The sequence below is a fragment of the Vipera berus genome (genome assembly GCF_964194415.1).
Source record: "Vipera berus genome assembly, chromosome: 9".
Taxonomy (NCBI): domain Eukaryota; kingdom Metazoa; phylum Chordata; class Lepidosauria; order Squamata; family Viperidae; genus Vipera; species Vipera berus.
In genome coordinates this window covers 9,610,984-9,621,158 of record NC_138212.1, presented here as the reverse complement: position 1 = coordinate 9,621,158, position 10,175 = coordinate 9,610,984, and positions in this window count along the sequence as shown.

Genomic DNA, 10,175 nt, shown 5'->3' with positions numbered 1-10,175 from the left:
AAGTTACAATAGTGTTGAAAACTCCTCACGTTTACAACTATTGCAGCATCTCCACAGTTATGTGATCAAAATTGGGGCATTTGGCAGTTGGGATGTATTTATGATGGTTGCAGAGTCCTGGGGTCACATGATCCCCATCGGAGACTTTCCTAGCTGACGTCTGAGGAACAGTCAGTGGGGGAAGCCAGATTTGCCAATCAACCCTGTGATTCACTTAACAACCAGAGTGATTCACATAACGACTGTAGCAGAAAAGGTGGTAAAACTGAACACAACTCACTTAACAATTGCCTTGCTTAACGATGGAAGTTCCAGTCCCAATCGTGGCCTTAGTAAGTCAAGGACGGCCTATAAACTGAAACATTTTTTTTCACCAAAGCAAAAGGCTTTCATAATTGTGCAAGATTGGGGTGGTGGTGGAAAGAAAGCTTTAGCTATTCAGCCTTTGGAGGGAGAACATTCCCACAACATGTGTCCCTATTGTGGAAACTGCAAAGTTTTTTTTTCCATTCCTTGTTCACGTCCCTCAGAAGCAAAGCAGCTTTATATATATACATACACACACACACACACACACACACACACACACGCATATACAGTATACCAGTGGCGTAGCGTGGGGGGTGCAGGGGGGGCCGGCCGCACCGGGCGCAACATCTGGGGGGGGCGCGCTCGCACTGAGCTGCTCAGGGAGCCCCAAGGGCTGCACAGAGTCGGCTTGGCTCCGCTCTCGAGCTGCTCTTTCTTGCAAAGCGAAACGAGTCCGGCAGGTGAGATGGGCGGCCACATAAACTGAATAAAATAAATAGAAGCGCCCAACTCTCCGCCCAGGCTCAGGCCAACCGCAAGCGCCCCGCAGGCGCCCCGGCAGGCTTGGCCGAGCGAAGACGGACCCGCCGGCCGGCTGGCCTAGCTTCATGCGCATGCGTGGCTTTATTTAGCGGGGCTCACGTGCAAGCTTGAATGCAGCGGCTCTTGCAGGTCGGAGCCCCGCCCAGCCGCCCTCGAGAGGGACCCGGAAGCATCCCGCATGCGCGCGACTCTTCTTGGAAAGTCTACGCCGCTGCGGGGCACGTCTTTTCGGCGGTGCCATGACGTCACCGGGTTAGGGGGCGCAAATTGCCCCGGGTGCTGACAACCCACGCTACGCCACTGCAGTATACACATACATATACATATACACATATACATATATATTTGAAGTATAAATGCATTATTTCTCACCTGCTACTTATCTAAGTTCAGTTGGTGTTAAAAGCAAAGAGTAGGGCTGGTTTTCTTTCTTTTTTTTTTGTAAAAAAAGAAAAAAAAGTTGGCAACTCTAAAAATAGGGCTTTAGACTGGCTGCTTAGGAGTCATTACACCCTGCAAACTTCATAAACGGTTTCAAGTCCCAGTTCCTTCCTATCTGTTCATCTACATATTTCTGTTGTCAGCTCTGCCTGCTTAGCTAAAAATAACATTACTGGCAATCACAAGTAGCAACCGAATAAATGTTGTGTAAAGAGTGGGGAAATTAGTAGATGAGTTGGGAGGGGGGGAGGAAGGTTGGGATTTTTTCATAAGAATGAAAGAAATGAAGACCATAAGCCATCGCTTGCTTCTTCCAGAGGTCCATTTCAAAGCAAGAGATGTTGGGTTTTAATTCTAAAGTTGTAAAAAAAAATAACTTTTTTTTAGCAGCAGGACTCCTGTACTTTTAACTGCACACCTGTTTAAATTCAAAAACTTCAGCTAGAAGGCATGGCGAAACAGAAAGTTGTAACCCTGACTTCATGTCTCAAGTTTATTTATTTTTATTTATTTATTTTAATTCCATTTATATCCCGCCCTTCTCCGAAGACTCAGGGCGGCTTACAAAACAAGTTGCAATTGTTTTCCCTATTAGGAAAATTAAATTTTGATTTCAGTTCAGCCGGGGAAGCTTGTAGAAATAGTGAAATATATATTGGTAGTTTTAATATGTTGGCAGGTTTTATGTGGTCTGCGAACATTAAAAGAAACATTCTTTTTAAGCAGAGACTGGACAGCCATTTGTCTGAAATGGTGTAGGGTTTCCTGCCTGAGCAGGGGGTTGAACTAGATGACCTCCAAGGTACCTTCCAATATCATCATCATCATCATCATCATCATCATCATCATCATCATCATCATCATCATGTGAGAGCAGCGCCGTGACAGCAAAAAGCAAAGTTTTCGTCTTTCCTTGAGATTTGAGGTGTGCGAGCCATGGAGGCTGCAGAAAGCATTAGCCAGTGAAAGACTGGTCAGCTTGTGGCTTCACACCATGGCTAAACCTAATCAGTTGTGGTTTATTTAATAAAACCATGGTTTAGTGCAGAGAGAGCAATCTGGAGCCTAAGGATGGAATGGGACCCTGAGGTCCACTTTTTGTGATCCTCAGACTTGCTGAAAACCAACAGTACAGCTTCCTACCATTTTGAAGAGGGCAAGGCAGATAAAAATTACAATCTAAACTCTAATATAGGCATATGAAATGAAATATCACATGAAGACCCTAACCCAAATTCCTAAGAAACAAAAAAAATGGTACTCTTGCCTATTTGAGATTTGGCCCTGTTTAGTAGCCCTCTGCTGTGGACCCTGAACTAGAGTGATGTTTGAACACATGTAATGGGTTGCCTTCAGAGGTTGTGGATACCCCATCACTGGAGGCTTTTAAGAAGAGACTGGACAGCTATTTGTCTGAAATGATAGAGGGTCTCCTCCTCAAGCAGGGGGTTGGACTAGATTACCTCCAACATCCCTTCCAACTCTGTTATTCTGTTATTCTATCTCCTTGTATAGAGAACTGGGTGGGAAATAGATAATACAACTGTTTTTGACCCTGGATCTATCATAATAAACATGTTGGGCAACGTCCCAGCAAATAACCATTATCCAAATATTGACCAACATGTGGTTATTTTCTCTTCCCCCTAAGGACAAAGAGTCTGGTGTTTTTCCCCCCTACTTTCCAGGGAATTTCCCCTGGTTCTCTTCCCCTGCTCCTCCTACAGATCCTTGGTTTCCAAATACGATTTTAGTCTTTGGGGATTCCCTAGAGATTTGAGCGTTCTTTGGAGGCAGATATTCCAGAAGAGAACCCTCCGAAGCAGTTCATGCTATATATTATGTTAACGCAATGTAAGACCAATTATATGGGGCCAATTCAGGAAGCTCACAAATTTCACAGGAGGGAAATTACCTTCTCCCATTTCTGTAAAGCTGATATTTAAGAGTTGTTGCCCATGATCAGAAGGTAGAGTAAAATCTGTAAGATGACCTAGGTCAGGGGTAGGCAACCTTGGCTCTTTTATGACTCGTGGGACTTCAACTCCCAGAATTTCTGGTTCAGGAATTCTGGGAGTTGAAGTCCACGAGTCATAAAAGAGCCAAGGTTGCCCACCCCTGACCTAGGTGACCTTAAGGTCCCTTCCAATTCTGTTATTCTATTCTAGTAACCAGCGGTAGCTCAATTCCCATCAATTTTTCCAGTCCCCTTTTAAAGCATTTTAATTTAGTAGCCCTCACGCCCTTTGATGCTAGCACATTCCACAGTTTAATTCCTATTATGGCTCTCAAATTTCTCTACATTTAATGCATAATCCCAAGTTCTAACACAGTGAGACAATGATAATGAAATACGGTCATCTGTTATTAAAACTCTAGTATCAAACTTTGTGTCTGCTTGTAAAACTCTTGTATATGTAATATTTGTTCCTCTTTATTGCTTTTTCTCTTCTGTCAAAATAAATAAAGACCCCCCCCAAAAAAACAAACCTTTAGGAGAGGAGAAAAAAAGATTGTCCCTTTAGCTTCTGGAACATTATTCAAAGCTACTCCATGTTATCCAGTAGCTACTTTTAGGTCATAATAACTGAAAGAGAAAATAATGCAATGCAAGGATTAAAGACTTGGACCAGTACCACTGGGGAATTCTGGGAATTAAAGTCCACACATCTTAAAACTAACGTTGAGAAACACTGCGTTTGCACTAGAAAAAAAAACAAAAACAAGGTGCTCAGCTGGGCTTCATCCTAATTCACTGGAATATAGGAAGGGAAGGGAAAATACATCCAGGATGTTACTCAGTATTTTTCAGCATTGACAACTTTAAGATTTGTGGACTTCAACGCCCAGAATTCCTGAGTATTCAACCTTGCTGGCTGGTATATACTGCTATAGCAATAAAAATAGTTCTGTTCCCATTTGTGGAGTCTGTTTTCTGACCTAGCTTACCTTGAAAGACTGATATATGTGTTTGGAGAAAAAGATTATAATCAGGAGTTATAATTGGAGGTCAAAAAATGTTATTCGTTTACATGCATTGTATCACACTTTAAAAAGGAGCAGGTCTGTCCATACACCAAAGGTTGCAGTTGCCATCTTGACTTTTTGAACCCTTATATGGACACACTTGATTTTAATTGTGAACCATTTCTAGAAGAATAGGGGCAAACATCAGTCTAGGACAAATCAGAACAAATTCAATGGTTTCAATTCAAGACCTTTTCCCAAAAGTTCCATGTGGTTGTTGACTGAGCTGTGCTTATTTAAACAAGGTTTATGTAGATACATTATGCAAAGATCTTACAGAAGGCCCTAATGTTGGGAAGGGAAGAGAAGATGGGGACAACCAAAGGCTTCTGGTTTGCGCGTGCGGCGCCGGCGGACGTGCAGGAAGGACGTTCTCCCTGCCGTCCGGTTTTTCTTCCATGGAGGACCCTGAAAAGGGTCGAAAGTCGCCCTGGAGGGGCGACAACTGCGAGGAGGCCCTCTGAGCAATCGCGGAAGGGTGGCAGCCCTCCATTTGATGCCAAGCAGCTCCTCTGGCCTGAAGAAGAAAAGATCAGCCATCAGCATGGCAGATCACTAAGCCATTCCCTAACGAAAGCCAAAATCACCATCAAGCACAACGAAGCAATCTGGAGGATTTGGGTGAGACCTTACCTTTCTTACTTCCCTAATTACTTTCCTGTTGGACTTTTCTGAAAATTTTTTTCCCCTCTCTTGGAAGAGCAGTGACTGCCTATTTGGGGATCCAAAATTTTAAAGCCTTGAAAGAAATGGAAATAATTAAGCTAAATAATTAAACAACCTTGCTTGTACTTCTGGAATTTTGGGGCTACTAAAAAGTTCTTACTTCTGCGAGGACTTACTGTTCTATTTACTTCTTAAGCTGTGAAAGAAGGGGAAAAAGAAAAGAAATGGATAAATTGGATAAAAGTCTCATATGAGTGGAAAAGAAGAGGAACGATCAACAGTGAGGAAGATAGACTCAGTTCCAGTGGCAATAGGTGCATTCATGGAAGTCCTGAAAGACCAGGTTAGGAACAAATAATCATGGAGTTAATGTGGTTGCTAAGAACCAACACTTTGATGACACATGCAGTAATCAACTAATCAAAATTACATGAATAACATTGCAGAAAAGGAGGCCATGAAAACTGTATCTTCTGTGTGGGGACTTCCTGATGAAGAATGTATCCATCTCTTGATGCTCCTCAGAGATTCAGAAGGCACAATAATGGAATTGGGTATGTCTGGTCTAATGAAAAGAAGACTGTGGGAGACCTGATAGCAGTGTTCCAATATCTAAGGGGTTGCCATAAAGAAGAGTGAGTCAAGTCAACCTATTTTCCAAAGCACCAAAAGGCAAGACAAGAAACAATGGATGGAAACTAACCAAAGAACCAACCTAGAATTAAGGAGGAATTTCCTAACATTGAGAGCAATCAACCAATGGAAGAGCTTGCCTTCAGAAGTTGTGGGTGCTCCATCACTGGAGGCTTTCAAAAAAAGATTGGACAACCATTTATCTGAAATGGTAGAGGGTCTCCTGATTGAGCAGGGAGTTGGATTAGAAGACCTCCAAGGTCCCTTCTAACTCTATTATTCTATGAGCATTTATCTATGAGGATCGTGATAGAAGAGATGGGAAGGAAGAATCTATGGTCACATGGTTGTCTGTAACTGTGACTATGTCTCTCGTATCTCCACTAGGATGAACCGAGGAAGAACTGACTCTACAGATTGCATGCTTGAAGACATCTGTATACCTATACTATGATCGCTGGGTGCTTGGAAGCATCTTTAGGAAATGTTCATTTAATTGTTTACATGTATGGAGCATGCTCATGTAATTAGGTTAAGAAAAAGAGAAACAAAACCCACACAATACTTTCATAATCATCATTGAGAAAGAACCATGGTGACAGAGAAGAATCTTTTATATAGTTGAAACACCCCTTCTAATGAGCTCAAAACAATGGAGAACTTGTTGGTTCTGTTCTGGTGACAAAGTAGCTGAACCAGTTTAGCTGCTCAGTACAGAGAGGTGAAAGTTCCATGCTTCTTCTCACCTATGTCTTTATATTTGCTTTTAGGCTGGTTTTTAGGGCAAAGCCTTCCCATGGCACAGTCTACAGCAGGGCTGTCAAACTCAATTTCATTGAGGGCTGCATCAGCATTGCGGTTGCCCTCAGGGGGCTGGGTGGGTATGGCCAGGGTGGGCGTGGCCTACTGGGTGGGCGTGGCTAGAGTGCATATGGCCTACTGGGTGGGCATGGCCAGCTCTACATCGTTCGCATCAAGGGTGCCTATGGGGGCCTGGGCGGGAGTGGGACAGATCTGAGGGTCAAGGCAGTGGGGGCCGTTCCCTCACTGTTTCCAGGATGGCTTCGCGGGCCACATGAAACTACTTCGCGGGCCGGATCCGGCCCCAGGGCCTTGTGTTTGACATGTCTGGTCTACAGCCTAAAGTGCAGCATAATCCTAAAAATACAGCTCATTGTTCTGATAAAATAGCAGGCAGTCCTTTGGTCTGCAGGAACTGCATTTTAGTATCTGGAGAAGCAAGATTCTCCATAGATGAGGTGATGATCCAAGTGGGTGGGGTGGTTTCTGAGTTTTGTGGGGAGAGACAGTTTTTCAGTCTGATTTATTCAAAGTACTGACCAAATAAACTGGTCTTCTATAACTCTCTTCTGAATTTGGCCAGATGTATATGGGGTACATAGAGAATTTTAAAAAATGTTATTATAAGATAAAGAGGATCACAAAAGCTGTAGTTTTGTTAATTATGGATAATTATGTAAGCCACTCAGATTCTGGAAGTTGGTCTTCACATCTGGAAATGATAGATCAATAGATCAAGCCTTCTCCTATCTCAGGGGTAGGCCACCTGGCTCTTTTATGACTCGTGGACTTCAACTCCCAGAATTCCTGGGCCAGCCATGCTGAGGGGAAAGGGAGAGGTTTCCAAGCTGAGCCATGCTGGCTCAGGAATTCTGGGAGTTAAAGTCCACAAGTCATAAAAGAGCCAAGGTTGTCTACCCCTGTCCTATCTAGACACTTTCCAAATGTGAAGACCAACTCAAAGCTTTTATTGAGGATTCTGGGCGATGTGTTGAGATTCACATCCTTGGAAGGCTGGATCTGCTTGATGTTTGAACTCAACTAATTATATTTCTTTTATAAAATATGGGCAAGCTAACTGCACTGTCTGCATGTACAAACCAGCTCACAGCAAGTACAGGTAGCCCTTGACTTAACAGCAGTTTGTTTAGTGACTGTACAAAGTTACAACGGCATTGAAAAAAGTGACTTAAGATCATTTTCAGACTTACAACCGTTGTAGCATTCCCACAGTCATGTGATCAAAATTGAGATGCTTGGTAAGAGACTCATATTTATGACTGTTGCAGTGTCCCAGTGTTGTATGATTGCCTTTTGGGAACCTCCTTTTGTGACCTTACTAACTTAACAACTTCCATGGATTCATTTAACAACTGTGGCAAGAAAGGTTGTAAAATAGGTCAAAATTCACTTAACAAATGTCTCACTTGGCATCAAAAAGTTTGGGCTCAGTTGTGGTCATCAGCCAAGGACTATTTGTATCTTACAACCTTGCCCTTGTGTGCATTCTATGTAAATAATTGCAAAACGGGGAGGAATTAAATTCCTGATTGCCCAACCAACAGGCTGATGTTAATTCTATCCAACAGATTTAGGGTTACAGAGTTTCTTTCGGATTGCACTGCTCATTCTGTGCTCAGCTCCGTGCTAAGTTCCTTTTCACTAGCTAGAAATGGCTTTTTGAAAGTCCCAGCTGTGAGTCAGGGTTTGGTTGTTGTTGGTTGTTGTTTTTTTGTTTTTTCTGCTCTCTGGTACATCTTAAATTGCAAAACAATACTCAAACCAGGAAGAGGGTTATTTATATCTTTCCCCCCAGCAAGACACAAGTCCATCTCAAACTCAGAAACAAAGATTAGTTTCCTGGAATTTTTACCCTGAGATATGAGAAAGCAAGAAGGACTCTCGCTGATATCGTAAGCAAGAGAGAGGAAGGTCCATCTGTGCAAGTTGGCTCCTGCAGCTAAACTGCTCTGGGCTATGCCATGCAAAATTGCAGGAAAAACCACCGTGGAGCATGTTCCACAGCAGAGCCTCTGCTTTTCCTGCAGAAGGTCTCAAATTCAATCCTTAACATCACCAGGAAGAGTCCAGGAGGACTCCTGTGGTTGACTGACTGCCACCAGTCAGTGTGTATAAATCAGAAGCGAGCGACAAGTGTACACCAGGTGTTTGGGACTGGCCCTTGCCTCTATTCACATTGATGGAGGATTATGGGGAATGGAGGTCCACAATAGCTCATGGTCATGAGGTTGCCCACCCCTGGTCTCAGCTGGCCAGTGGCCTGATTTGCTACCAAATAAGTTGGCAGACTCTCCGATGCAACCACCTGATTGCACGCAAACCTGGGGCAAGGACAGAATGATTGCATTCACACAACCCAATGAGGACAGTTGCTTATGATGTTGTGAAAACTCAGAAAATGGGTTGAGCAATCAGGTTAAGTTGGTGTGGGGAACCTAGCCTGTGAACTTCAGGCGAGAAAAATAGGCTCTAATATGAAAAATGCAACATCTTGCAGAACTTGCATAATAGATAAAAAGTTCTGGGATGTTGTTTGGGAATATCTCCCAATAATGGCCCAGACAAAAGTCCTGAAGAAACCTGCACAGATGAGGCTAAAGGAAATCTTTGGGCTTATTCCATAACTTCAGCTCAAACTTATTCTAGTAACCAAAGTTTTATGCCGTGTCATCATGATGGTGTTTTTATCTCATCCCCAACCCACAGTCAAGTCAACTTAAGACATCTTCAGCTAGTTCCACTTTTCAAATACTGTTTTCCAGTTCTCCTGACAACATTTTTTTGCAGTGAAAACGATTTAGCTTCACTGACAATGTTGGTGATGACACAATCAGGGGCACGTAGTGACCGGATATTGTGTTGTACTTTAGGCTATGTAAGAGACACCCACTCATTTGGGGTCACTGTGAACTGTCCTGCATAGCTATTTTGACCAGCTACTTGGATCCTGAAGAGGCATTTACCTGCTTAATGCCTGACTAGAGCTTCTCAGCATTTATCAGGTCTTACATAGGCCTCTTACGAACAAAGGTTTATGCTCTTTTGAAAGAAAAGGCTGTTTTCTTTCAGTGTTTCTAGCAGTGTCCCAATATCTCAGAGGTTGCCACAAAGAAAAAGGGGTTACCTATTCTCCAAAGCACTTGAAGGCAGGACAAGAAGCAATGGATGAAAGCTAATCAAGGAGAAAAGCAACCTAGAACTAAGGAGAAATTTCCTAACAGTGAAAGCAATTAATCAGTGGAATGACTTGCCTCCAGAAGTTGTGAATGCTCCAAAACTGGACCTTTTTAAGAAGAGATTGAACAACCATTTGTCTGAAGGGTTTCCTGCCTGAACAGGGGATTCGACTAGAAGACTTCCAAGATCCCTTGTATTGAACTGATACAGATTGTTGCAATTTTATATGGATTTTGCTAAAAGCTATGGTTGCATATATACCAGGGGTCCTCATGGCTGTCTGGGGAATTCTGGGAGTTGAAGTCCACAAGTCTTAAAGTGGCCACGTTTGAGGACCTCTGGTATATACCGTTAGTGGTTTTGAGCCAGGCTGGAAAGAGCACAAATGGTGATTACATGACCCTGGGATGGTGCAACCATCTTAAATACATGTGTGTTGCCAAGCACCTGGATTTTGATGATGTGAACGGGGGATGCTATGACTGTTGTAAGTGCAAGGACCAGTCATGAATCACTTTTTTCAGTGCCATTGTAACTCTGAATGGTTGCTAAACAAA